This window comes from Felis catus, chromosome A2 (genome assembly GCF_018350175.1).
Source record: "Felis catus isolate Fca126 chromosome A2, F.catus_Fca126_mat1.0, whole genome shotgun sequence".
In the NCBI taxonomy this organism is placed as follows: Eukaryota; Metazoa; Chordata; class Mammalia; order Carnivora; family Felidae; genus Felis; species Felis catus.
This window is the reverse complement of record NC_058369.1, coordinates 127,719,182-127,744,069: the sequence shown is the minus strand read 5'-3', so window position 1 is coordinate 127,744,069 and position 24,888 is coordinate 127,719,182. Positions and strand designations below refer to the sequence as shown.

General features: G+C 43.3%; 1 protein-coding gene across 12 annotated transcripts in view; it reads left to right on the top strand.

Moving 5' to 3' along the window:
* ELMO1 (engulfment and cell motility 1) overlaps positions 1-24,888 on the top strand; it is a 732,114-nt gene that overhangs the window by 119,978 nt on the left and 587,248 nt on the right. For 8 of the 12 annotated variants that reach the window (XM_045053261.1, XM_023250503.2, XM_045053260.1 and 5 more), the window contains 4 exons: positions 8,376-8,438; positions 12,910-13,041; positions 22,354-22,467; positions 23,057-23,208. The gene's annotated coding sequence lies outside the window, so the exon portion shown is untranslated. The remainder of the gene's footprint in view (positions 1-8,375; positions 8,439-12,909; positions 13,042-22,353; positions 22,468-23,056; positions 23,209-24,888) is intronic. The other 4 variants (XM_045053264.1, XM_045053262.1, XM_045053263.1 and 1 more) reach the window with 3 other exon arrangements.

The following is a 24,888-nucleotide window of genomic DNA, read 5'->3' as shown; positions in this document are numbered from 1 at the left end:
CTCTCAGTAATGAATAAACTTAAAAAAAAAATAAGAAAAAAAAGAATTGGGGCAAGGTTGAATTGCTCTGCCTAATAAGTAGGAAGTTATTGTAATGGGAAGAGAAGAGGAGGGAAGAAGAGAGGCAGTGGATGAAGGGAGAAGGGAGAAGAGAGGCTGGTGTCCAGGGACTATTTTGCCAGGAGGTAATTTTAAAGGACAGGAATGTCTAACAGGAGGTTTTAAAGTTATTTTCGGCGGAACATCTGACGTGAACACCCTCCTCTGCCCCCTAAGGACTCTCCCGTCTTCTGCATCGTTCCCCAATGCTTTTCCAGCAGTGGATTCTTAGCAGAGAATCAGCCAAGTGCTGGGCATCTGAGCGGAGCTGAGATGCTGATGTTCCATAGGAGGAAGAGGGGCAAGAAGTAGCAGAAAAACAGAGAAAAGATAGAAGGAAAGAAATGTGTGGCGGAGGGGGCAGCCCAGTCCTCAGACTTGTTTAATTTCTCCTTGAATGTGCAGAGTTTGGGATTGGGACCAAAGTCTCCCTGACCTCCAAGCCCTGCATGGTCTACTCAAATATAAGCATACAACCGAATCCCTATTTCTAAGCGTCAGCCCACCACATAAACTCAGTCCCTGCTGGTTTGCAAGAAGCAGAGGACATTTTAATGGTTCCCATGACACAGTGAAAACACCCAGAAACTGCCAGAAAGGCTTTCACAGCCTCCCACCAAACAGCTCCAGACTATTGTCTGCTCTTACTTTCCCCTTCCAGGAACAGCTGTAGTCTGCAGCAGTTCAGGCTGTCAGCGGTCTCCCTCTGGGCTTCCCTTTTGCTCCCCTTTTCCACCCACGCAAGTCCTTTGTGCTCTTCACATCCCTGCTCACATCATCCTACCCCCTTCAAGAGGGCTTCCCAATTCCCTTCCCGATTCTGCTCAGTTTTCCATAATTCTGTCCCCTGTCTCATGTCTGGGGTCAACTTTAGCCATCTGTACATCCTCCCCACCACAGACCAGCATGGTGCAGAACTATAATGGGTTCCCAATAAATAATGTTTGCATTGAACGTAAAGATGATGGGTCTGTAACGTTATTTGCAGCTAACTTTAATAACCCCTAGAGGTTTCTTCTAAATAATAGGAAAATCAGATTTTGGCGGTCTAATGCAGAATTCAAATGCAGCAAACCCAGCGTAGCTGTCTTGCAATTGGCGCCTGTTACTCCTGGTGCTTGACTTAAAAGTGGCCTGGCTAAATGATTATATGTTTACATTAGAGACAATTAGGAGGATGAAATGATGCTGGGGAGAAAAAGTGCTATTGATTTTGTTTTATGCCCCTCAGCTTATCAGCTGGGGCTACATGCCAGCCATATCCAGTGCAATAATAGCCAGAGGCTTGAGGGTTTTTGTAGTGAGCCGTGAACTTGAGTGGGCATATTACAGGGTGCCCAGTGGTTGTTCTGGGAGATGTACCTGCTTAGATGCCATTGGAATTTCCAATTTTTTGGCAAATGTCCTCACACCAGCTGGAACCACAGCTCTGGCAGATTCCAGGAGGGGCTGGTTGCACTCTGCACTGCCCTCAGGCTCATAACTAGCAGACCTGTTCTGCCGGAATATAGAAATACGGTGCCTGTCTCTTCCTTAACTCCTTAATTGGCACAGAGGAGACTTCATCCTCCCAAGAAGGCCACAGGGAGATAGACAGCAGTGTGGTAAATAAAGCATCCTGACCATTGAAATGATAACTACTTATCCCATGAGCATTTACACCCAAATGGAAGCAAACAAAATTACAAAGTGGCTTATATCCTTATTTGTTATTGCCAACATTATTCTTTACAACCACACACTGCTTTCCTTTACAAAGGCCCCACAGCACTTCTCAGATGTCTGGATACTAACATCCCTAAAAAAGAGCAGATACTGTTGAGTGGCATATCTTGTCCCTGCTTCAAAAGACTTCTTCTCTAAGTTTAGCATTGTCTGAACATGGAATAGAAAAAATGGTAAAGGACATTGTATGTTAACTAACTTGAATTTAAATAAAAAAATTTTTAAAAACTATAAAATACTTAGGAATGCATAAAATATGTGTAAGATCTCTGCATTAAAAAGTGCAAGGCAAAAGAAAAGAAAAGAAAATGAAAGAAAGAAAAAAAGAAAGAAAGAGAAAGAAAGAAAAGAAAGAAAGAAAATGGTAAAGGGAAGAGCTGGGTTACACACATAAACAGACAGGAATGAAAGTCAGAGAGAGCCAGAAAGGAAGAGAAAGAGATAGACACAAGAAGGGAAAGAAATAGTGTCAGAAGCATAAAAAGAATAGAGTGATGGATGCACAGATGGAAACACAGAACCCAGTAGAGCAGGCTGACAGACAGACAACCCACCACAGCCAGTCCAAGATCACGTTCCCCCTTAGCCAGTGTGAGGGACTAAATGGTGCCTGTGACCTTTTTTCCTCACAGGCAGTACTCCGTCTGGTCCCCTGCCACACTCACCTACTCCCCTTCCCCCAAAACACATCAGCCCTGTATGACTCCTGTGTCCCTAACTGTGACCCAACCCATGGCTGGCAATGACAAGGAGATGCTTCACGGAGTAATAGAATAAGAAGCAGAGTCAAGAAAAGAGAGCACAGGAAAACAGCCACGGGGAGGAAAAGAGGAAGGGAGGGAAGACATGATAATGCTGTGGCAAGGATGGGTATCTCTGGGAAGACATTTTCACATTACAAAGTACACCTGCTGGGAATGGCTCAGGCAAGGGGTGGCAGGCTTATCTCCTTGGTTCACCAGACTTCCTGGAAGCTGGAGTGGGGCCTTTTCCCTGCTTCTTGTTTTGTAACTCAGGTACCAGCCACCTGGTGACCTCTGAGTTCCCCTGCTCTTAGGGCTGACCCTTCCTTTTTTATTTAAGCTTGTTTATTTATTTAAAAAATGTTTAATGTTTGTTTATTTTTGAGAGAAAGAAAGAGCACAAGCTAAAGAAGGGCAGAGAGAGAGAGGGAGACATAGAATTTGAAGCAGGCTCCAGGTTCTGAGCTGTCAGCACAGAGCCTGATGTGGGGCTCAAAGTCATGAACTGTGAGATCATGACCTGAGCTGCTGACTCTTAATCAATTGAGCCACCCAGGCACCCCAAGTTTATTTATTTCTGAGAGAGAGAGTTGGAGAAAGAGAGAGGCAGAGAAAGAGGGAGAGAGAGAATCCCAAGAAGGCTCTGCACTGTCAGTGCAGAGCCCAATGTGGGGCCCTAATTCATGAACCATGAGATCATGACCTGAGCTGAAATCAAGAGTTGGACACTTAACCTACTGAGCCACTCAGGCACCCCTGACCCTTCCTTTTAATAGTTGAGTGATAATGGCTTATATTTAGGAAACACATGCTTAAGTTTTTAGAACTCAAGTGTCATGATGTCCTGCAATGTATGTGCCAATAGCTCCACAAGAAAATAATAAAAATAAATAGTAAAAATCAAAGTCATACACAGAAAAGAAGAAATAAAGCAAATATGGTCAAATGTTAATAATTATTGATTCTATGTGGTGGGCATACAGGAAGTCAGAGTGACTTTCATTCAATATGTCAAGATGTTTAAACTTTTCCTTTACGAGAGATTGGAATTAAAAAAAAAAAACTAATAAAAAGGAAGAAAAGAGTTAAGTAGAGTCCCTTGCCCAGTGGCGGGAAAATCAGCACACTCCCTACATTTCCTCAGGGCTCACTTGCTCTGATTTCCTGTGCCTGCCCCTCCATCACCTTATCTTTCTGTTTGGTGATGCCCCTTTCTCTTCACCCTGCTAGACCCAAACATGGACTACAGCCCCTTTTTCCTAATTTCCACAACCCCCCCCCCGCCCCCCATGCAAGACAGGTGTGTGCCATCACTTTGACCACAGATCCTGGGGCAGTGATCGGGGCCAGGATTCCATTGCAAAGCATCAAAGGGTATACATGAAAAATTGAATATTAAAAAAAAATAATGTTTGTTTATTTTTGAGAGAGAGACACAGACAGAGCAATAGCAGGGGAGGGGCAGAGAGAGAGAGGGAGACACAGAATCCAAAGTAGGCTTCAGGCTCTGAGTTGTCAGCACAGAGCCCGATGTGGGGCTTGAACCCATGAACCGTGAGATGATGACCTGAGCTGAAGTCGGACGCTCAACCAACTGAGCCACCCAGGTGCCCCATGAAAATTGAATATTTTTCAATCAAAACCAAAAATAATGTTTGCCTTTATGGTTTTCAAATGGGTATACACTGTAACATCTTATTCTTGTAGTAATATTTTCAATAAAGTGAGACAACTGAAGGGTGCTGTTTCTAGAAGTTCTGTAGCTAGTCCTCCCACCAAGAGAACCAGCATCAGTTTTCCTGCTGGTCATCTCTTGTCTAACCCTGCCTCCTCAAGAACCATCCTCCTCCCAGCCAGCAGATTCTCTTTCTTCTTCACTCCCTCCCTCTTTCTATCCACACAAACTCTGAATTCAACTCAATTTTCATGCAGAACCACTCACTTCTTTCTATCTTCTGTCCCCTGTTTCCAAACTCCATGTCTGTCTGTGTGGTAGGAGGTGGAGCTGCCTCTATAAAGCCACAGATCTATTAATCCATTTGGTTAAGCAAAAAATCATTTGCCCCCTGAGAGCAATTATGCTAGCAGAGGGCAAAAACATCCACACAGTGTTTATTTTAAACGGCAATTTAAAAAATTCTTGCTACCTTGAACTTTGGCTTCACCAAAGAACCCTATTTAAAATGTGGCAGACACTCAGTAGCAATTTGTATGGGAACTTTGTCTGCAAAGCCTGCTGCAGAAAGGCTACTGTCATTGGGTTTTCCTGGGTCACTAGCCTGGGAGAGGACAATTGAGACAATGGAAAGAAGTCTGCCTCCACCCCATTTTCCCAGCCTGGTGATCTGCCCCACTATCACTGGGATTTCACTCAACTGGCCCACTGACAACTATGCTAGGTCTCTTTTTCTTTGGGGCCTTACTTTGTTCTTTTTATGCCAGCATCCCAGGCCTGTCTTGGCTCTCACCTATTCCTGGAAAACCTGTTTTCTCTGCATTGTCCCCACATTTATGAGAGCAGGATTCAGTGACCTCTGTCCCTCACATCATTTTACCAGACCCAACTTTCACAGGCAACATGAAAACCTTCAGGGCCATCATCCCTGCCCTGTTATTTCTTCCTCTGCTATCCCAACTCCCACAGGATGCTTCTTTTTGAGAGAGGTTTATTTCAGTTCTCCACTTTGAGGGAAGCCAATGCACTCTGCCTTGCTTCTGGAACCTTGTACTATCAGAAAGAACTGTGGAAACATTACTGCTCTAGATTAGCCAAAGACCTCCTCGTTCTGGATGAGACCAACTTGGAGTCTTTACTTGCAATAAAGTGGAAGTTTCAGGACAATAAGAAATAGAAACTTGTTTAAAGTTCTCACTCTCCCATCCCCTATTAAATGAGATACCAAATAATATTTAAACAGCACCTGCACTCTGGATAAAGGAGGGCTTCCTCAGATGCAGACCCTTTAGGCCCCAGACCTGCAGGGAGCCCCAGTCAGTGGGTGAGAGTCCTTGCAGCAGCCAAACTCTGAGTAGCTAGCATAGACCCTTTCCAGGACAGGGGAGCTTTCTCCACCATGTTGCTATTTCATTGAGGCCAAGAGTTAAGATCATAATCATATCTTACCAGATTTGGGGCACTATGGGATAATGTTCTAATTTTAGTAGAAACACGAAAGAATGATTTCCAGAAAAATGAGCTTTCAGCCTAGGGTTTGCAAAAGTTGCATACTCTCCTTCATTGTAATTGTAGTTGCCTTGCAGAGGGACATTTAGAACTTCTTGTACTTTTGGGGCGCCTGGGTGGCGCAGTCGGTTAAGCGTCCGACTTCAGCCAGGTCACGATCTCGCGGTCCGTGAGTTCGAGCCCCGCGTCAGGCTCTGGGCTGGTGGCTCAGAGCCTGGAGCCTGTTTCCGATTCTGTGTCTCCCTCTCTCTCTGCCCCTCCCCTGTTCATGCTGTCTCTCTCTGTTCCAAAAAATAAATAAATAAATGTTGAAAAAGAAAAAAAAAAAAAAGAACTTCTTGTACTTTTCATAAAAATCTGCAATGAATAGACAGAGCCTGTTAATCTTATCTGTTTTCATAACTGGGACACATTACCTGATGGAGTAAGGAGCCCTGTAGAACCACATACCAGCAAGTGGTACTGTTCTGAGAACATCTTTCCTTGAGAAGCCTGCCCCCATCCTTTTACAGATGTGCTCCCACACTCTGCCCCAATGAGTGGGCAATGGCAACCTCTTCGTCTTAGGCAGTCAGAGTCCTTCCCACGGAATTAAGCTCAAGAGAGACAGCCTTTCCTCCCTGGAGGGAAGATTTGGAAAATGTGAGTCCAGAGCCATTGCCTGCCCCTGTGCCCATTACATGTCTTGAGCCACCCTATAGGAAGAAAGAAGGAACCCAACAACAGACAAGAAAAGCAGAGGTGAGTGATACCGAGGGGCCCCTAGTTTCCAGAGTCACAAGTCCTAAGAAGAACCCTGGGCACAGCCTTCCCAAGGTTCTTCTTCTAAGTTGTGTTTTTCTTTTCTGATGTTGGTTTTGACTTTCTTAACTACTGAAATAAATAAATAAATAAATAAATAAATAAATAAATAAATAAATAAATAAATAAATAAATAAATACTTCTATGCTTAGCTGGTTTTCTAGTGTCTGGAACCCAAAGAATCTGACCTAACAAATGGACCATAACTGATCTATCTTATCTTGAGAGTTAATATCATTACTATATGTCAGGAATTGTGTTAGGCCTTGAGCAAAGGCAGATGAGTAGGACAGCCTGCACCCTGACTGTGCTCACAACCCAGAGTGGGGGTGAGGGGGGTGGCAGGTAGCATAGCTGTATGGCACTCCTTTCTCTGAGTTCCTGGATTTATCACCTGACATGCAAAAGACCCATGCTCAGGATTCTCTAGCACACTCATCCCACAGAAGTAGCAATGGCCCTTTTTCCCTTTATATTCCTGTTGTTTAGTGCGATCATAAAGGCCTTCTATTTGTTATAGGAATAAGTGAAATTATGCGGTCATAATAACAACAATGCCTCCTTATGATTTTCAGAGCCCTTTCAGATAAATTATCTCAACTATCAAGAATATCCAGTCCATGGAATCCATATAGTACAAAGTTGAAAAAACATCCTGTAAGACCTTCAGCTTCCTTCCCTTTCCATATCTACTCTTAATTTTGCTTTCTATGTAGGCTTCCTTACTGAGAAAAAAAATGAGCTAATGGCTGGGAGCTGGAAAGGAAGGGTGATAAAAGTATCTGATTAACTTAGTTTACATTTCCTGAAAATAAGATTAATTGGTTTCTGTTGAAGATGAATCTCAGGGCCTCAGGTACCTAAGAGAATGATCCTCCAACAATGACCTGGGAATCAAAGTTCAAGGTCTGCCAAGCTGCAACCTCAACATCTCATTCACTCATTCATTCACCGAGCTCTATTGGGTGCCATTATGTACCAGGCATTATGGCGTGACTGTCTGCAGTCTCATGAGTTTACAACCCATTACAGTGGTTCTCAAGCTGACTTATACCCTGGAATCACTGGGAGAGCTTTAAAAAATACTGGTACCTAAATCCTACTCCCAGAAATTGTGATTTCATTAGTCTGGGTATGATCTGGATATTTGGAGTTTTAAAATATCCCCACATGATTCTAAATGTCCAATCAAGACTGAGAACTACTGGTCTAAGAGAGAAAGATAAATACACAGGGAATTACTAGAAAGGATTTAAGGGTTTACAATGGGACCCCATGAGGCTCTCTCCACTCAGGCTTAGAAGACCCTGAGAGCCTTCCCAGAGGAGGTAGCTGAGATGTGAGGGATCAGGAAGACTAACCAGGTGATGGTGTTTGGAAGACAGGATAAGAAGAGTATTCTGAGCAAAATGAACAGTAAATGTCATAAGAAAGTGCACTGAAGACAGGTAATGTTGGAGAGCAGAAATGACAGCAAAGGAGAGACCAGAAGTGATAAAAATTGAACTTGAAGAGGTGAGCAAAGATCAAAACACAAGAACTGAAGTTTTGAGATGTAATTCTGAAGCCAACAGGGCTCATTATGAAGTGTGCTGCGGCAAAACAAAAGGCTCAGCTGTTAGAGATCCTCCACCCCCTGCCCCCGCCCCCCACAGCCCTTCAAGCCCTCACTATTAGTATCAGAATGACGCCAATGGCCACGCCATTGGAGCAGCAAGTTTAATGTAGATTGGTGACTGTGTTCAGGATTTGTCTTTTTAAAATCTTGTCTATACCTAGTCACTGTGTTTGATACATTTATAGGCTTTCTTTTTCTCCCCAGGAGATCAAAGTCACCTCACCGTCTCATTAACCTTCACTTGGCATCCTTAAAGGAGATAACGAGGTAAGTAATATTAGGGAAAGTTTTAAACACTTAAAGATTGAAAGACTTGCCAAAAATACAATACAATAAGCTAAGAAAACACCAAGCTCTGGAGCTGCTTTTTCCCTCTGATTCCAATTTATCCACAAGATGACATTATGGAGGAGAACAGGTCAGCTTGGAGCATTGCAGAGCAGGGCAGTGCTGAGCTTCAAGTTAACCTGCACTTAGAAAAAAATCAGAGGGGAATGAAATTGCTTTTTGCTCAGGGAAGTTCTTCTAATTTCAGTTCCAGGGGAAATAGTTAATTCATGAGCCGAGCCGTGAGAGAAATGAACGCATTGGTTCCCAGAGGAAAAGGGATATGGCCAGCTCTCCAACTGCTAATACAGATTTTAGGCTATTTTACATTTGCCCTCATGGGGGAGAAACTAGATATCACTTATCTAAAACTAAAACATTTTGAATTAGATCTGACCTGGTAGATTTCCGCTAACTCAGCCACCACACGTTGAGGTTGGCCCATTTATTCGGTTTAGAATCAGTTAACTGTGTTGCAAACTGCCGGCTCCATCTGGGAGCCCTAAATCTGATTTTCAGCTGCTCTTGCCTGTATGAAGTTCCCTCTCACCTGAACATCTGGAAAAGGTGGTTTGAATTTACCTTTCAGTTCCACCCTGAGTTCAGACAAAGAAGGCAGAGTATGAGCTAGACCAGTGCTTCCCAAACTATAATGTACCCCCAAGTCACCTGGGGACTTCTGAAAGGGCAGACCCCACATTCTGCCTTTCTGCCAAGTTCCCAGGTGGTGACGCTGCTGCAGGTCCATAAACCATACAATTTCTCTACCTGTTCTGACGCTCTGAGGCAATCTCTCCTCTCAAAACCACCTTCCCTATCACCTGGATCATTAGAGGATCATCTGGGTCTCGAAGGCCTTTTGTCCTTCCAGAGTCTCCTTCTTCAAACACTTCCCCTGGAGGATTAACATTTGCTGCTCCCCCAGCTAACAGTATCAGAGATTAGGTTTCAATTGGTTGAAATCCAAACCAAAATGGAATGAGTCAGGACGGTGGATACTAAAGGAACAAAGGCAGCACGGAACAGAGAAAGGCACACATTAATGACACGATCTTCCCCAGTGAAAGGGAAACTAACAAGCGAAAGCAAAGCCACTCTTCCTGTCCTTAGAGGAGTTTCAAACCAGAGGGCATTAACTAGAACACACTGGAGAGTCACAGCCTTGAGGGAAATCCCACTATGCCCCAGGATTTGTTTTGGGGGCAAATTATGTGAATTCCTGCATTAGCTCCCTAATTTGTAGAATGGATATGACAATACCAATCATCCACCTGGTATTGTTGTGAGGGTTAAATGAGTTCTTCCATCTTAGATATTGCCAAGCATCCAGTATCATAGCTCTAACAGTCACTCAAATATAACCAAAATGCAACTAACAAGCATCGGTGAGGTTTGCAAAGTTCAGATTAGTAGAAAGACTCAAGAAGGACTTTGGGAATTCAGCGAGCTCCAGTCTAGGAGTGAAGGGAATACAGTTGATCACACAATTTGTCCTGTCAGATTTTGTATTCTATCTCAGCTCTCAGCCTTGAATGATGTCCTCTCCTCAATAACTGTCCCTGTAGAATTTACTTGCAGAGTTTTCCCCTAGAGAAATGTCATATTCGTGAAGAAAACCTGCCCCAATAATTATTATGGATCCTTCTTGATATACCTTACTTAATTAGAAGGCAACACTGGAGATCGATTCCTTCACTTGCCAGTTACTAGTTGACCTTGAGCAAATAACAAACTTTCTTACCCTTGGTTTCCTGTTCTATAAAATGGGGGCAAGAGCAGCAGTCTCAGATGGCTGTTGTGAAGCTTAACTGGAGGATTCTCTGTGGCCCTTCTGTAACTGCAGATTGTAGCTCCTTCTTCCTTAAAATCCCCCATCAAGGTTACGTCACCCCACTGTGACAAATGGAAAGTCTCTTGGGACCAAACAGACCAAGCTGAAGATTGATCCTAGCCTTATTTCTTCATTTTTTCCCCTAACCTTGAAATGTTCACTCCTGTCTTCCTAAGTCTTACCCAAACTCATGCTGTCAGTTTTCCTGCAGACTGTAGCAGACCAACGGACTATGGAAGAAGCTGAGTTGAACATGATGTCTTAGGGCCTCTCTTTCCTAACAACAGATCCAAACAGGGCAAATTCAAATGTCTGAGGAAGTAAGCATCTCAGCCGCGGGGGCTCAGGGTGGGAACTGCTCCCAGCAAATGGCAGAGTAAGGCACCCCACTGGCAGGGGCACAGTGAGGGGGTCCCCTTCTTCTCCCTAGAACTCAAATGTCCCCAAGCTAAGAATTAGAAGTAAAATTGCCAACATATGGTTTGTTTCCCAACAAATGATGTTCACTTTAGGCCGTGACGATTTTCTAAAATCCCATTTAGTATAATTTCATTTTCTATGAGCTAGCAGACGGGGTCAGAAGCTGCGGAGCAGAATGGCTGTGCCGTGTGTGCTAAGCCACGTTGGGAGGGTGACAGGCTCCATGTGTCTGTGTGAGGTACGGAACTGTTAAAACGAATAAGAAGAAAATCAGGTCAACACATAGGTATTTTGAAGGTTAAAAAAAATCCTAATTTGGGAACCTAGAAAGTTGATGATCTGATTTTTTTTTTTTAATGGGAAATGCAGTGTTGAGATATATGGGAATAGAGTACCACCTTTATCAATTCTCTCATCCTCTCTGGGCCTCAGTTTCCTCATCCAAAAAATGAGGCTTGTTTGGGGTCAGAGATCACAGAGGGATTTCACTTCCTGTGCTAAGTCTAACCCACTTCCTGTGTTAAGTCTAACCCATGGCCGTGGCTACTCTGAGGACTGGCCTGAGAAGTCTGAGGCTCTAGGTGGACTGACATTACAAGAGATACTTCATATCTGTCATGATTCTGGGGTAGCGTCGGTTATAGTTGGTGCTAAACACTTGCAACCCATGTGAATCAGATGGCATTCTTAGTAGTTGTTGGGTCTAATTTACCCACCACAGGCTGAAGGGCACAGGCAGAGGAGGACCTGTAGAAGATTAGACTGAGACGCCCAACATACAGGAGTCCCCTAGAGATCACTCAGGAGCATAGCTGTGGCTTAAAGGCATCTTGAAGTTTGACTTGCCTTGTCACTGAACACCACTCACAAATTCAAGCCTAAGCAATACTTGTGACACAGAAACCAAAAAGCATTGTGTTTAGACAACAAAGATATAGGTCCTCATAGTTCCCTGACTCTTGGCACCTATAATGGGTTGCATGGTGGTCCCCGAAAAGATTTTTCCATTTCCTAATGCCCTGAACCTGTGGATGTTACCTTATTTCAAAAAAGGGTCTTTGCAGAAGTTAAGTTAAAGATCTTGAGATGCGGTCATCCTGAATTTCTCAGGTGAATCCAAATCCAATAATAAGTGTCCTTATAAGAGACTGGAGAGAAGGCACATGAAGAGGAAGAGAGGCTGTGACCACAAAGCAGAGATTGCAGTGATACAGTCAAGGAGGCCATGAAGTGGCAACAGCCACCACCAGCTGGAAGAGGTGAGGAAGGGTTCTTCCCTGGCCTCCAGAACATGAGAGAGTAAATTTCTGTTGTAAGCCACCAAGTTTGAGGTCATTGTTACAGCAGCCACAGGAAATGAACACAGCAGCCTACAGGAGTAATGGTGGCCCTAGAATAGCTCAGGCTGGCCAGAGGAAGAGTCAGAACAGTGGCTTTGTGGAGAGGACATCGGCCCAGATCCTCATCAGTCCTTCATGCCTCCCGTGCCTCCTTTACATGGGATCACTTCTGCAGCCCCCAAGTAAGGAGGTTCTGCCTGGACTCTTCTGAGGCTTTCCATTCATCTGCACAACCTTGGCCCTCAAATGGCCTCATCCAGGCCACCCCTCATGCCAGACTTGACCTTGGCCAAGTTGTATACTCTAACTCAGCTACTAGCTTAATCATTAATCATAATTGCCTTTGTATAGAATGCTCCTGGCCATGTTGGAAAACACACTGTCAAGCTAAACTCCCTCCCCTGTATTACCCAAGTGAGAGCTTGCAACTGCATGCAAAACTACTGCCGAAACTCTGGCAGCATTTGGCATCTGAGGAATGGAGCAGAAGAGGAACTCGGAAGCAAGAGAGCTCTCTCTAACAGTGTTTGATACAGAAACTTTCCTCTCCAATTTCCAGTAAATAATGCTCAAAGGGGTCATTTCTGAAATTTCCTCTTTAGGGCCTCAGAATTGCAATCTATAGGAACAGCAGTTCACAGCAAGAACAAGTGGACCAAACCATGAATTTCTTTTGATGCTATTGCCCTTGCCCTACCTTTTTCTCATGCTGTGTGTTGCTTGAACATCCTGAGGAAATCTGGATCTCACCATACAGGAAACCCCTCCCCCAGATTGGGAACTTGACCAGTCTAACTTCCACTTCTCATTTCATTTCCAGCCCTGTGTTTGTACTGAGACTTCGCTAGGACAGATAGAGCACACTGTCCTGGGAGCCCTGCCTCCCCACCATGGTCACAACTTGCAGCAAGGAACTAATCTGGTTGACATCTCTCACTTTATGAGAGTTGTGGTAAGGATTCTATTTACTATATGTTACAATGCAATATCATACATTACTATGGTCTACTACATACCATCTGTGGGACGCAGAGCATTTATTGAAAATCTGGCAGACAGTGGCTTCTCCTCTATAGGCAAGGAGTAATGACAGCTTCCTTGCATGATTACACTGAGAATCAACATATCTGGTACAGGGGTTGGCACTTGTAAAGTCCTCAGGAAATATCAGCCACCATGACTCCCATTGTTGCTATTGTGATCATTGTTATTACTGCCCTCCCCCAAAGATACATAATCCCTTACTCTCCTCACCACCATTTCTGCCTGCTGCCTTGTGTGCTCATATAATGACTGAGCGAGGGATGAAGACAGGAGAAGAAATGTAAGCAAAAACTTGGTGCCTGCTGGATCAAAAGAGGTCTGAGCCATTCACAGACTAAGAGATGCATTTGTATCTCAACCTCTTTGATTATCTCCGTTTCATATTCTGTCCACAGAGTCCCTGTTGGACACTTCCACTTCAGAAATCACAGCAGCCCTACTGGCACTAGGCTTTGTCTCCAAAACCACCAACCTCCGTATGAAATAGACATCACCCCAAGAAACCATCTTGCTTTATGAACGATGAGACATGTGACTCCAGAATTGCCTATTGAGGAGAGCCTTGATCCCTCCCTTCTAACTGATGTCACTGCTGGAGTCCTTTGGCCAAGCACAGAGGGAAGGGCTTCTGCTTCTGTCCCCACCAGCCTGTTTGTGCACTGAAAGCCCTAGCCTCATCCTTCTTGGTGTGCTGGCTCTGTGCAGCACTTTATTATTATTATTTTTTTAATTATTTATTTATTTTGAGAAAACATGAGTGGGAGGAGGGACAGAGAGAGAAAAGAGAGAGAATCCCAAGTAGGCTGTGCATTGTCAGCACAGAGTTCAAAGCATGTGGGGCTTGATTTCACCATCCATGAGATCATGACCAGAGCCGAAATCAAGAGCTGGATGCTCAACCAACTGAGCGACACTGATGCCCTTCTGAGCAGCATTTTAAAATGTGGTAGCTCTCATTGTAACCCCTCCACTGCCTCAGCTCTAACTCCTCTTTTCAACCCATCCACCTCTGCCCTCACCTCTCCATTCAGCCATGTTCTTCTATAACTATACATACCTAGCTCTTGACAAAAATGCAGGTTATCAATATTGCCCCTGACCTTCTTAGGCAAACTTCAACCTTCCTTATCGTTCCCACCAGATTACCCCAGCTCTATTCTAAGTGGGAGCCAGACCCTAGTAAGTATGACTGTCCACCCAGGGGTTGTCCCCAATTTCTCCTGCAATCTCATCACCCCAGTCAAAACTTGACTTTCCACCATAAAGTCAACAAGTCTCTTAGAAGTGCCTCTGATGAACTGGTCACACTGCCATGTAAATGACAGATGAGAAAGCAAAGGCACTCCCCTTGGGACTGGTAACCTGACAGGGGCAGACATTTCCTCCCCAAAGAGGCATTCCTCGGGGTCCTCAGTTGGCCAAAACATTGAGAATGGGTATACCTTCTCAAAAATGAGTTATTTCTACAAAGGTCAATCAGTATATTAGTTTGCTAGGGCTGACATAACAGAGTATCACAAACTGAGTGGCTTAAACAACAGAAATGTATTGTCTCACTGTACTGGAGGCTAGAGGTCTGAGATCAAGGTGTCGGCATGCTTGCTGCTGGAATGGACAATCCATTCCATGCCTCTTCCAGCTTCTGGTGGCATCAGGCATTCCCTGGCTTGTAGATGGTCCTCTCCCTGTGTTACCACATCATCTTCCTTCTGTACATACCTGTGTGCATCTAAATTTCCCCATTTTATATAAATTCCCCATTTTATAAGGACACTAGTCATTCTGGGGTAGGGACCACCCTAATGACCTCATTTTATTTTGATCATATGCAAAGACCTTACTTCCAAATAAGATCACATTCACAGGTTCTGGGGGTTAGGACTCCAACATCTTTTGTGGGGACACAATTCAACCCATAACACTACGGTATAACATATCCTTATTTACGTCACGCATGCAGTCCTGAAGACCTCATGTACTTCAAAGTTTTCATAATTAATTTTTCTGAAGGAAAAACAATAATAGTTAAGGGCACAGGAGAGGGACTATTATCTCAAATTGTATCTATCCACAAACATGTGACATGTTTGTCCTTGAATATTTCTTTCTTCTTCTCTCAGTGTTTTTGCTAATATTTCCCTTTGAGAGTTCACTAAATTTACTGCTTGGCCTATCTCAGTGGTTGTCTGGCTTGTGTAATGGCATTTTATGTAACTTGCACTGCAAAGTCACCGATTTGCAGACCCGATTTTCAGCACTCACGCTAGCCATATGACTCAATAACATCTTGGATGATATTGTTATGTGATTCAAAAAGTTTTAAATGCTTAAGTTGCAGTGACTATTAAAATAACAGCACAAAAGTAACCAAACTCTTTTGCAGAAATTCTAGTGCATGTAAACAGGAGGGTGATCCACAGTCCACCGACAAAGGAAGCAGGGTATTTCCATCAACAGCTGACGTAACACCGTCAAATGTGAACATGGCATATAGTTCATTTGGCCCCTGCTTTGAAATTGTGTGATTTTTTTTTTTTGTAAATTTGAGGAATGTATTTTTTTTTTAGGAAACTAATTGAGACTTTGTTAATATTCTCCTATCACGCTATCTCAAATTCACATAGTTCACATTTGCATTAAGTGCCATTGGACTGTGTAATAAGCACCTTTACTTCAGTAAAAAAAGAATCACAGAGCAAAACTATGCAAAGGAAGAAAGGCAGGTGGAAGCTACATGTCTAGTTAAAGGCCAGTCTTATGTAGATTAGGAATAAATGGGTTTTAGCCATGTCTCTGGTCCATGGTCTTTAAATTATTTATTTCCTGGTCCTCTCTGCCTAGCTCTGAAGTCCTCTAACAAAAGAAATACAACCTTTATTATATGATTTTTTTTTTTGTCCTCTCCTGCCTCCAGCCACCAAAATGGGCCCGGGTATAAATGCTAAACTCTTAAAGCAGAATGACATGAAGGCATGATGAGGCAGTCAACTACTCAGCAGTACTGTGCCATGGGAGGCCACAGATCGGGAGTCCTGAGACTTGGCTTTTGGTCTTGGCTCTGCCACCAACAAGTTATACTTCCTGGAACGACTTGTTTAATTTCTCTTGGCTTTCCCTATAGTGAATGGTTTTGTACGTTTTTGTTAAAGGGATGGAAAGCCAAAGGCAATACACAAGATGCACAACTGTTTCCTTATAGAGAGAAGCATGGGTCATGTGAAGGGGATCTCACATCATGAGCCCTTGCTTCTCCCTACAAAATCCATGGTTCTCCCAAGTCCTCGGGGAGACCAGAGGTGTCCTGTGCCATGGAAAGTGCCTTGGACTGTTCTCACTGGTTTTGCCAATTGTCTCATTACGAATGGCCTCACATGCCCCACTCTACCCCTGCTTTCATCTGAACCTTCACCCAGCCCTGGTGGGGAAGAAAGGCTTTCTTCTCAGGACACTGTGCTGATCCTGACTTTGATTGCCTGGCAGGTCCTGGACAGGCCCACCCTACGGCTCCCAGATAGAAAGGCCCTAGGTAGACACAGTGTCCATATTTTCTGAACCAAAACACATGATCTGTTTCACAAGAGACTTACGAATTTTAAAAATAAAATAATCTGAAAAATATGGAAATCAAATATTTAATTTAGCCTCTAATTAATTTCCGTCATCAAAAAGGAACAAAATTACATTAGATTTATCTACCAACGAATCCCAGAATGAGTTTCCCCATTTTTGTTGAGGAACTGCAATCCTCTCCCCCCACCCAGCTGGTCTCTGTTGCTAATTCCATAGCCAAGCCTCATATCTTCTTTCCAAAATTCTTTCCTCTCTACATAAAGGAAGAAATTAATGTTCAGCCTCCTGGAAAAATAAAAGGAAGAACATATCTTTTCCCAGGTCTTAGGATCTTCAGTGTAAAAACACATTCTATTTGTAGGCTTATTCTTTTCACCCCGTCTTCAACAGTGGTGTTTCCAGAGAGATTTGGAATTGTGCTCTGGATTCATCTTCAACATCTGGATGGGCTTGTTTATGTCTGATTGTTTCTCATCTTATGGGGGTGGGAGTGGAGAGAGAAAGGCATTCAATACTCAGCTCTTGCCTGCCCCACCAGCCCTAGCAGCAACTGGTGTCAGTAAATGAAAATGACCTGGGGTTCTAACATCTGTGAACCAGGTTTCCTGTAGAGCTGATGTACAAGTTGGAGGCAGGAGGGAGGTTGAATTCAGGAAGACAGTGCCTTGCCTTTGCAAGGTGCAGTGGGGGCGAGTGACTTCTGGAGGAAATAAAAACGCCTCACAGGCATGAGTATCATTCAACTTATTTTCTTCTGGAAAGATTGTTCAGAGGCAGGCTGATGAAGAGGTCAGAATGCACAGTTATTTTAGAGCCATTCCACAATTTCTTCTGTACTCAACCAAAAGGTCATTAAAGTTGCCAACAGCTGATGTTGTATGCCAACTTACTTGCAGGAGAAACCGATTCTCACAAAGCCCTCTTGTCTCAGATCGGTTTACTGGCCTGACAGCTTTCAAAAAAGAGGAGGAAGCAGATGTTCTTCTCCCTCTGACTTCAGTGGGCTTCCCACTGACCTCTCCAGCAGCAAATACCTGATTTAAGCCCCGTGGGTACCTCTGAACCAAAGTGCTGCCTCCCCTCTGGCATCAGGTCCCCGGCCCCAAGCCTCTCTGGTCCAATCAGTGCTTTGGAGGAACAAGGTCTCTTCTAAGTTGTGTTTGTATTTTTTTAAACAAAGAAATGGTATTTTCTGGTTTTGAAAATAACAGAGAGATGCAGCACTAACTCTGAAGGTGAAAGTGGCAGGTTGAAGTGCAACTGTAGACTTTGTGACCTGCCAACTTGAGTGACAGGCTATTTACACTCATTAGGGGACTCCAAGGATTGAAGGCCTCTGTGGATTTCTTGACTTTTTCAAATACTTAAAAATAGAGTGTTTTTTAAAGGGCATCATTTAGGAATCATCCAATTATCTTATGATTTATAATCTGTATGCTTAAGCTTCTGTGGAGCTTATCAATACAGTAGAGGCATTAGTGATTAATAATTAGTAGTGAGAAACCATAAAGGTTCAGAACTTGTAGTTATTTAGAGAGGCAGCACAGCCCAGTGGTTAAGGCACAGGCTCTGAAGCCAGCCTACATTTGAACCATGGCTCCATGACCTTGGACAACTGACTTAACCTCTCTGAACCTATTTTCCCACCTATAAAAATAGTATGAAAAAAGTACTTTCACATGAGATTGTTTTAAGGACTAGATTGTTGAGTCAAGACCCAGGCACCATTATTTTTTTTTAACATCCAGATGATTCTCATGTGCAGCTAAGCTCTCCAGCCAGAGGTCCCCCTTGCCTGTGACCTTTGGCTACTTCTCAGAGGATGCCAAAGTAGAGGAGGCCCAGATTTGATGGGACACCTGGCAGGCTGAGAGGAGGGCGAAAGAAATCTCACACAAGCTTCTTTTCCACAGGCACTGTGTGCAGGAAAGGCTCCTCTCCACCCTGGATGTCTACCTCATGTGCCACATAAAAATTAAAAAACAAAAAAAAAAACAAAAAAAACAAAACCTTCCAGCAGCACCACTGGCCCAAAGCACAGCCATGACTTTCCCACACTCTAGGTGGGTAGCTCTGCTCAAAGTGTACAAACTGACGAGTGTCATTTCTGTGCTCCGGGGCTGAGGTCTAGGGGGTCTCCAAATTGGTCACTTCCTGTAGTTTGTGGCAGAATGTTCCTTCTATGACACCCATGAAGCTGAAAGGTGACTACTCTAACCATGCCTCCTCAGCAATAAGGGCTTCCTCATTCATTCATAATCATTAATCTAAGCGATTTGAACTGAATTTGAAACCCAGTTGCATTACCAAGGCATTTTCAACCTAACGTTTGTCAATGAAAGACAAGAAAGAGCTGTTTGATTCTTTAAATATCATTTTTGAATTGTTGTTACATGGTTTAAAAATTTTTATTCCCAGCCTTGAGAATAATGGTTTTTGTCAAGAATTTTAAAAGATCATCATTTAAAATCTTGCTCAGGGGTCACCTGTGTGGCTCAGTCAGTTAAGCATCTGACTTTGCCTCAGATTGTGGTCTTGTAGTTTGCTGCTGTCTATGCAGATCCCACTTCAGACCTCCTGGCTCCCTCTCTCTCTGCCTCTCCCCTGCTCATGCTCTCTCTCTCTCAAAAATAAATATTTAAAATAAATAAGTAAATAAATAATAAATAAATGAGACCTTGACCAGAAACTGCATTTAGCCATTTCATGCATAAAACCTGACTTTTTAAAGATTCTATGTGGAAGTTTTATACAAATTCATTTTCTTAACATAATTATGTAATATAAAAAATTATTTTTTCACCAATAGTCATGGAGATACCCCCTAACTCCCCTTGAGCTTCTCCCAATGTGCTGAACAAATACCATTGTTTTTTTTCTTATTTATTTTTGAGAGACAGAGAGACAGAACATGAGTGCGGGAGGGGCAGAGAGTGAGAGGGAGACACACAATCTGAAGCAGGCTCCAGGCCCTGAGCTGTCAGCACAGAGCCCGATGCAGGGCTTGAACCAATGAGCCTTGAGAACATGACCTGAGCTGAAGTCGGACGCTTAACTGATTGAACCACCCAGGTGCCCCTAAATATCGTTGTTTTCTATGTGTGCATTGATGGGTCGGGAAGCATGGCCTTAAAGAAGAACTTTTGCGTGAAACATATGCAAGAATATTTATAGTGAGCCAAACAGGAAACCACCCGAAAGTCCATCAACAATAGAATGGACAAACTATGGTGTGCTCATTCAATGGAATAGGTTGCAGCAAGGGAAATCAATGAATTTCAGCAGCATGTCAACATGAATGAATCTCAAAACCTTGAGATTAAGCAACGAAATAAAACAAGCCACAGAAGAAAACATACCAAGTTCAAAAACAGACAAAACCAAACAAAAAATCTGTGATTTTTTAAGGGAAAATAGAACCATTTATTCATTTGAGTCTGCTCAGAGCTCAGAGACTTGAAGTTTGATGGTTTTGTTCTACCTGGATCCTCTTTCCCCGGAATGATTTGGTTTGTCCTTCCCTGTAATTAGGTCTCTGTTCAAACAGCACCTTAGCTGTGTGAGGTCTTCCTAGACCAGCTGATATAAAATCCTGCCAGAGAACGTGCAACATACACACATGCAGACAAACCCACACATGCACACACCACACAACAAATACACACCAAGCGCCTGTCTCCTACCCACCTTATTTGACTTTTCTTCATAGAATTCAACATGTGGCATACAGATTTGTTTCCTTTCTGTCTCACCCCAGCCCCCCAAACGGCAGGAACTCGTTTTGTTCACTGCTGCCTCTCCAGCACCTATAACTATGGCTGGCACCTACTAGGAGTTCCGTTAAAATCTACTGGATCCAGGGGTGCCTGGGTGGCTTGGTCGGTTAAGCATCCGACTTCGGCTCAGGTCATGATCTCATGGTCTGTGAGTTCGAGCCCCGCGTGACAGCTCAGAGCCTGGAGCCTGTTTCAGATTCTGTGTCTCCCTCTCTCTCTGCCCCTCCCCTGTTCATGCTCTGTCTCTCTGTCTCAAAAATAAATAAACGTTAAAAAAAATTTAAAAAAAATCTACTGGATCCAAATGAACATGTATTTAGCACCTACTTTATCACAGCCTACCAAAATCTAGTGCAGGTATGAAATTTAGAGTCACCAACTGGCGTGTGGAAAAATGAAACCTTGTTTTGCCATAATTGCATCTTATTTTGTCTCAGAATCCAGTTTTCACTGGTTGAGAAAATCTAAAACTTTCTATTCCAAAGTAAACCTTTCCCTTCTGGATTTTCCTGCAGGCTCTCCTTTTGAGCAAACAGCTAATACAATATTTTACCCCACTCCCCACCTGGCCCTTGTTTCTCCCCCTCTCCTTGGAGGTGAGTTTGTTCCTGGGAGGTGGGGGTTTACAGTGCAGAGTGAGGGGCCCCCCACCTCCTTCATACAGGCTGTTGCATGCTGACATCTGTGACAGTCTTACTTGTCCTGCGGGACCTTTGTTCACAGACATCTGTCTCCACTGTACCCACTGATGAAATATTTGAATTCCCCCTCCGCTCTCTGCTCTCAGGAGCCACCCACATTACTGATTATTTTTGTTCTCATTGCACAGCAGTTCCGCCACCTATGAGCCCCTTTGAGGGGCGTAGGCAACTTTCAGATAACTTCCTGTACCACCCTAGAATTGCAAGAGATCAGGAAAAGGGATGCAAAGGTTTTTTCTCACATCATTTCATGTCTATTGCACCTCTCCCACGTTGATCTATGACGTTGCTGCCTCTTCAGACTTCACCCAGAAGGAAGATGCTCTGAGGTGCCCCCAAACTCACAGGGAGACTCCCTGGCATCCGCCTCGAGCATCCTTCTCTACTAGTGAATCAAGCTTGATCTCAGATCCCCCCACGCAGCAAAAACAAGCTCTTCCATCATCCTGAATCTCTCCCTATTCTCCAAAAATTCAAAGAACTTTTTCTCTCTCAAAAATCTTGGCTCTGGCTCTATTACCAGAGGTTTTCAAAGTAGTTGACTCTATTCAGAAACTTGACTGATTCTGAACCCATTGGCTCCCAGAGCAATGAATGACTCAATGGGTGGAAAGCTGGGGGCAGCAAGCAAAGTGAAGAAAAGAGGAACATCTGTTGTTTTCTTGGAGTTTTATCTCACCACAGCAGAACCCATGGCACCAAAAGAGCTTAGGAAATGGCTTTACAAGTTTAGGTAGTGCTTTATTTATCTAATCCTTTGGGAAATCTGCAAGAGTACTTTTTTTTTTTTTCTGTCTAACAGATGTTCACTACCTGCAACTCCCATTTTTCTTTGTTTTTAACAATTCTTGATGGAAATATTTGTACCACATATTTCACATCTTACAAACGCATTCAGTGTATAATCTAGAAGATATGGCCCAATTTTCAAAAGAAAGTTGTCTTATCAAGAATATCAATTATTACCTCATGCTACTTGATAGCTCTGAAAACTATCATGGGTTAGGGAAATGAGCAGGATGGCTTGACTTCTACTATATCCTGGCTCATCTGTTATTCTTTCTTCCACCTCCTTTCTTATCAGCTTTTCTCAAGGCTGCTACTATTTCTGAAGGCCAGGAGGAGTGCCTGGGCACCCTTTCTGTCTATAACAGATTGTTCTTGCTTCTCCAGGTGTGGTCCTTGGGCCATGGCATCAGCATCACCTAGGAGTCTTCAGAAATGCAGAATCTTGGACCCCTCCCTAGATCAACTGAAGTAGAGTCTACATTTTATCACGATCCCAAGGTGATTCATGGACACATTAAAGTTGAAGAAGCACCGCTCCAGATTCAGTGCTTCCCGAGCCAGACTGAGTCCTGGCCTCACTCCCAAGAAATGTCAGTTCAGTCCCAGCTCAGACCTGAGCTGCCTCCTACCTACCCACCCCATGTAATTGTGATTTAGATGACTTGTGGCCCAGTACTGGACTGATTTTCGTAGGTACAGAACAATTCCCAGTATAGGATGAGCTAGGACAATTTTCCTTCACCTAGAGTCTGGACTGACATTGGGGCAGTAAGTCAAGGAGGCAGCTAACAGGAAAAAGAATGTGGTAGAGAAAAGCATCCTCAGATACTTTTTTTGTACATAAATCCCATCAGCTTTATTGCGATGATAAATCATTGCAGTTGTGGTTACAAACATACGTATACTTTTTCCTGCATATCCCCCAGATTGTACTTCTGTGACTTATTTTTATCTACAAAACATCCCTTGGTATCTATCATGACTTGATTTCACCTGAATTGCAATTTTCCCTGGACTGGAGGGAGGAGGGGCGGATAGGGTGAGATCAGCTGGTCTCCTGACCCCTATCTGGATCTTATAACTGTAGATCAGGAGAATATGTTCTGGAGCTAGACTGTCTGGGTTCACGTCCTGACTCTACCCTTGTCACTGAATGGTGCAATGCCAGTTATTTCAACTCTCTGCCTCAGTTTCCTCACTTATAGTATGGAGAGGATCATAACTGCCCCTACCTCTCAGGTAAGTGTAAGATTTATATGAACTAATCACACGTAAAGTGCTTAGAACCATAGCTGATACATAGCAAGTGCTCAACAAATCATTGTTGTTATTATTACTATTATTATTATTCCTAAACCCAAATAGAAAGCCTTAAAGCCACTTTTATTTCCTCCTTAAGCCATTGACCTTGAAGTCAATTTATTTCTCATCTCTGGATCTCAGTTTCCTCATCAGTAAAAGAAGGTAAGAACAGTGCTTACCTCACAGTGGAGTAAGAATAAAATGAGATTTTTAGAGAAGCACCTAGTAGAATATCTGACACACATAGGCTCTGAGCAAATCTTAGCTGCTTTCTCTCCTTTGCCATGAAAACAAATAGTCAACACAACTAAGTGTTATGTTATCTTACATGCAATTCACATTCAAGAGGCTAGTCGCAAGAAACACCTATTCACCCTTCAGGACCCACCTTAAATACTGTCTTCAATGTAGCTCCCCCACACTCACACAGGCACCCCATCACTCTGCATTACCAACTGCCCCCATGGCACTTAGTCTACTGGGTTGTGACACATCTGCTTGAATGTACACCCCCCAAATTAGACTGTGCACTGGTTGGGGACAAATCTCATATTTTATTCATATCTATATCCCTAGGAGACCAGACAGGGCCTTACGCAGAGTAGGCAGTATTAGTGGCATGGGTAGGTGGATGAGTTGGTCAGTGGGTGGGAAGATGGGCAGAGATAAGGAAGCCTGGGGAAGTTCCTTAGCCCTCCTGACATCATGGAAAGATGTAGAGATGTGTTTAGCTCCTCTTGTTCACAGTTGTGTTGGAAGACTGGAGCTAAACTCTGCAGGTAGAGTGCAGTACTCTATTAAGTTATGGGTAAGGAGCTCTTTCCATCTAGGTGGAAATTCAGACAGAAAATAGAAACGAGTTCATAGCATTTAGGAGCTCTAATTCCGTAGCTGAAGAGTACTGGGGTTGTTCAGAGTTTATGCAAACCCTTTAGAATGGCGTCCTACGTCCTCTCTGATCTGGTCTCACCGTCTCCTCCCAGGCTCCATTCTTCTCTATCTCTTCTTCGCTACCTCCTGAGAACATTTTCAGTCCAAGAACATTTTCCAGGTGCCCATCTCAGCCAATTGCTGCCTCTGCACACTCTCAGAACACTACTGAATTTTATGTCTTTGCATTGTTACTTACCCATTTTACAGATAAGGAAGCTGAGGATTAGAGAGATGATGTAATTTGCCCAAGTTCACACAGGTAGTAAATAGAAGCATCAGGATTTGAATGTGGCTGTGTGGCTTTAGAGCAAATGCACTTGAACACCGTGAATAGAGCAGGGGTGTTAGCTTTTTTAGCAGGTATGTCAATAGCACTCTGAAAAAGGGGTGCTGATGAGCTGACTAGCACAAACCATTAAAAAAAAAAAAGAATGCCTAATTACCACAAATCTTAACTCTTGGTTACTCCGGTGATTAATCTCTTTATCCATATTATTCTCATGGGAGTAGGGCATATGTATATGTATATATTATATATTATGTATATATGTATATGTATATATGTGTGAATGTGTATATATATAATATGTACATATTATATATATATGTACATATTATATATATAATATGGTATCAATTTATACAACATATAAATTGTTGATTTCAAATTTATAATCTGTTTCC